This window comes from Manis javanica, chromosome 2 (genome assembly GCF_040802235.1).
Source record: "Manis javanica isolate MJ-LG chromosome 2, MJ_LKY, whole genome shotgun sequence".
Taxonomy (NCBI): domain Eukaryota; kingdom Metazoa; phylum Chordata; class Mammalia; order Pholidota; family Manidae; genus Manis; species Manis javanica.
In genome coordinates this window covers 86,249,078-86,253,624 of record NC_133157.1, presented here as the reverse complement: position 1 = coordinate 86,253,624, position 4,547 = coordinate 86,249,078, and the positions used below count along the sequence as shown (strand labels likewise).

Below are 4,547 nucleotides of genomic sequence, written 5' to 3'. Positions count from 1 at the left end.
TCCTTCAGGAGGTACAGTTCAGGGATCACTAACAGCAAATCCTTGAGCTGGTAAGTTTTCCAAAAGCTGACTTCTCAAGCCCAGGATTAGGTCTATTCCAATGTTTTGGGTTCCTTTTACATGCGTGCAGATAGTTTCTCCCTTTGAATTTTCCTATTTATTGCACTGCAGGGGAGAAGCCCAGGGCCTCACCCACTCCATGAAGGCTAGCATGTAGGGGAGCCCTTTTATGGCCAGGCATGGCTCCTCTACCTGACTCAAGCAATGAGGGCCGCGGGGGGCAGATGCCGTGGAGGGGCATCATTCCCTCGATGCAGGAGCCTGTTGAGAACAGCAGATCCAGGCATGGCCAGGCTCCCACTCCAGCTTGTTTTCAGGAAACATGATTCAAGTCTTAAAATACGCATAATATATATAACATAAATGTATGTTTATCATATATAAATATATCATATATCTAAATTAAAAATATACAAAAATACATATAAAGCCACTGAAAATACTGGATTAAATTTATTATAGTTAAAAAACACGTTACATTAGAGCACGACCACTCCCCGCTGACCAGCGGGGTCCGCGGGGCCGTGCTCCGGCCACGCCCCCGCTCGCAGCTCGCGGCCCGGCCACGGAGCCCGATGGGCCCAGGATTCTGGCGAGCTGAGGTGGCGGTGCCCGCCCCTGCACCCCGCTTGCCGGTGTCTTGTTCTTACCATGATGAAGGATAAGTTTAAGGTGAACTTTCAGCTCAAGGAGCTCTCCTCGGTGCCCTTCGTCAGCGGGGTCCTCTTCTGCAAGATGCGGCTGCTGGACGGCGGCAGCTTCACCGCCGGTACCCCAGGGAGACGGTGCAAGCAAACTGTGCTCACTGGAGGAAGAAGTTCTCCTTTGTGTGCAAAATGACCGCAAATGCCACCACGGGCATCTTAGATCCTTGTATCTACAGAGTATCTGCGAGGAAGGAATTAAAGGGTGGAAAAGCTTATGCAAAGCTGGGCTTTGGCAGATCTACATCTGGCAGTTTGCTGGATCAGGAAATACCACTCGTCGCTGTTTACTGGAAGGTTATGATACCAAAAATACAAGACAGGATAATTCCATTCTTAAAGTTTTGATCAGTATGCAGCTAATGTCTGGTGACCCACATTGTAAAACGCCTCCTTCTACATTAATGTCTATACCAATTGCAGGTGAATCTGAATCTCTGGAAGAAGTCAGAAAAGGTGGAGACTCTCAAAATCCATCTTGGAATAGCAGATCTTTCAGCAAAGAGTGCCTCTGTTCCAGATGCACTTGGTGCCTATGGACATTATAGAACATCAAGCTATGCAAGCCAGCAGTCAGAAGACCCAGGGCATATGGCACATGCCACCCTCTGTCATCTGGTTTCTCCGAGCTCTGCCAGAGGGGACATACTTCAGTGGGAAGTACATCAACAGGAATTGAAAGTACTATAGACCCATGTGATGAAATTGAGCAAAAAATAGCTGAATCAAATCTTCACACGGTTGGTAGAGAAGATACAGCTTCAGAAACACTCAACAGATGTCCAGTGAAACAAGATTTTGTAGAATCTCAACTGCAGCTAGTTGATGACACCAGAATGGATGCAGATGACATTGTGGAGAGAATATTACAAAGTCAAGACCTTAGCCTGGATTCCAGTGCAGAAGAAGGACTGAGACTCCTTGTGGGTCCTGGGGAAGGAAGTACAGCCTTTGGTAGTCACTATCTTCCAAATAGGGCAGGCTCTGCAGCTGATAAACAAGTTGTGATCAAACGCTAGAAGTTGGGCTGGTGAACTGAAGCTTCCCTGTGGGTTTATGATGTGGGGCAATTGAGCTACCAAGGTACTTTATTCAAGCACTTATGAGAAAATGATCCTTTTAAAAAATGAAGTATGTGCATCTATCAAGAGGAAAGCCGACACTGATTTCTTCCCTGAAAGAGCCCATCCTTCCCCACTCACCAAAGAACACATCGGAATGATGGTGTCTAGGCCGTGTGCTGCGTGCATTTAGAGGGACATGGCCTCTGCGCTCACTGCATCTAAGGAAAGGCCTGCTTTTTCTTTCAAATGCCCTGGTGGAGAGAAGAGCACCCTCCGAGTATAACCTTGATGTGATGTGTAAGACCTGTTGTAGCGGTGCTTAAGAGAGTTGGGCCCCACTTATTTAATTTTTATGTTTAAATCCTGTAAATTCTGTCAAGCTAGTTAGAATTCCTGTTAAGGAAAGCTTCCGTATTATGCTACCTACAGTATTGTACTAAGTTTAACTTTTTGATGCAATAACTGATTAAAGTATGGGTATTTGTGCTTTAGGAAAATGTTATACTACAATTTAACAAGTAAAATGCTTAGTTATAAAGATCAGTCATAACTTGAGTAACACGTGCTTAAGTTTGAGATACATGAATGTATCTAATGCCGTTGCTATGCAGTATGTACTGTTACCTGTTGATATCAGGTGAACTGTCGAACCATTAGCACTATATAAGAAATTCAAGATGTTTAACATTTAAAATGTTAGGCAACCATAAGGCACTTTAACATAAGAGCTATTTTAACTAACTAAATAATATCTGCTGGTTTTAGGGGTCAAAATTCAGAGCAACAGGAAGAAAACTGTGATATGATCAGAAATAGAGAAGCCTTTTCTGTGTTAAGACTTACCTGAAACTGAGTGTTATTCCAAGGATAAAAAGACCTGGGGCAGCTGCTTGACATCACTGACATGGGCCTGTGGTTTTCTATCTCAGTCCCCCACGATCAGCTACTGTGTTTTCCTCTTTACTGTATCAGAAGTTAGTTGTTTCGAGGCAAGAATAGACCATCTGATCTGTATCCAGTTCAATAGCACAACAGATAAGCCAAACCTTAAACAATTCCTGGTGACAGTTCCAATTTTGTTGAATCACTCAGTCACTGAAGAAAAATGTAAAAATGTAATTTCTATGGTACCAGTACTTCCCAGTCCTTTCAGAATGATGTCCAAGAAACATAATATGTTAGAATAGAATTACTTTGGTCTGGGTATTTTCATGTTGGCCAAATAAGGGAAAAAATATATTATTAAGAAAACACATTAATATCCAAACAGGAGATTTGGAAAAATTTGAATAGTTCATGTTGGTGTTTTGGATTGAGTATCCCAAATTAATCCAATACTACTGTGACAAATGGATTCTGAGACTTTTAGAAAGATGACACCCCATTTTAGAATATTTTGAATGTTCAGAGATAGGGTTTCCTGAGTCATTAATTATACTTCATTTTTCAAGATTTGTGATAAGTAAAAAAATCAGACAACATTTTAGTCTAACCAAGGAAAATGGTATCTTAACTGGTAAAGACTTGCTGTCTGTGAATAATAGCAAGTGAACTGATAACATTCACTGTATATTGTGAGAAAAAAATAACTTTTTCACAGATATGAAGATATTGTTTAGAGATATATTTATGACATTTTAAAAACCTACTTTTCTACCTTCAAAATATTATTTCTATGCTATATTTTTTATTGGCGCTTGTGCAAATGCTTTTGCAGTTTTGAAAAGGATAAAAACTGGATTGTAAGCGAGGTTACCTGAGGACATCCTCCAGACATGTAAATGGCGCTGTAATCAGGGTAACGTTAGACTTACTCACCCTTAGCTGCCCTCGGCCTCACATCTTTTTTTTTTTTTTTTGAGAGGGTATCTCTCATATTTATTGATCAAATGGTTGTTAACAACAATAAAATTCTGTATAGGGGGGGTCAATGCTCAATGCACAATCATTAATCCATCTCAAGCCTAATTCTCTTCAGTCTCCAATCTTCTGAAGCATAACGAACAAGTTTTTACATGGTGAACGAATTCTTACATAGTGAATAAATTCTTACATGGTGAACAGTACAAGGGCATTCATCACAGAAACTTTCGGTTTTGATCACGCATCATGAACTATAAACAATCAGGTCAAATATGAATATTCATTTGATTTTATTCGTGATTTATATGTTGATCCCACATTTCTCCCTTTATTATTATTATTATTTTTATTTTTAATAAAATGCTGAAGTGGTAGGTAGATGCAAGATAAAGGTAGAAAACATAGTTTAGTGCTGTAAGAGGTCAAATGTAGATGATCAGGTGTGTGCCTATGGACTAAGTATTAATCCAAGCTAGACAAGGGCAGCAAAACATCCGAGGATGCAGAAGATTTCTCTCAAAGCAGGGGGGGTGAGGTTCTGAGCCTCACCTCTGTTGATCCCCAATTTCTCACCTGATGGCCCCCCTGCGACTGTGCCTGTCTTAGGTTGTTCCTCCCTTGAGGAATCTTACCCGTCTCTGGCTAACCAGTCATCTTCCGGGGCCATACAGGGAAATGTAAAGTTGGTAAGTGAGAGAGAAGCCATATTGTTTGAAAAGGTTAGCTTTTTACTTCTTTACAGATTTATGCCCTGTGGCTTCTATGCCCAGCACTTGTCTCGAGGTATCTTTACCACCTGGAGGAATTATGATACTCGGTAAATTCGATATGAGGCACGAATTCTATTTAAGGATTG

At 41.1% G+C, this 4,547-nt stretch overlaps 1 pseudogene; it reads left to right on the top strand.

Annotated features, from left to right (window-relative positions):
• The first annotated feature begins 517 nt into the window (after window positions 1-517).
• LOC108386742 (EEIG family member 2 pseudogene) lies at window positions 518-2,063 on the top strand (annotated as a pseudogene).
• Window positions 2,064-4,547: the final 2,484 nt, after the last annotated feature.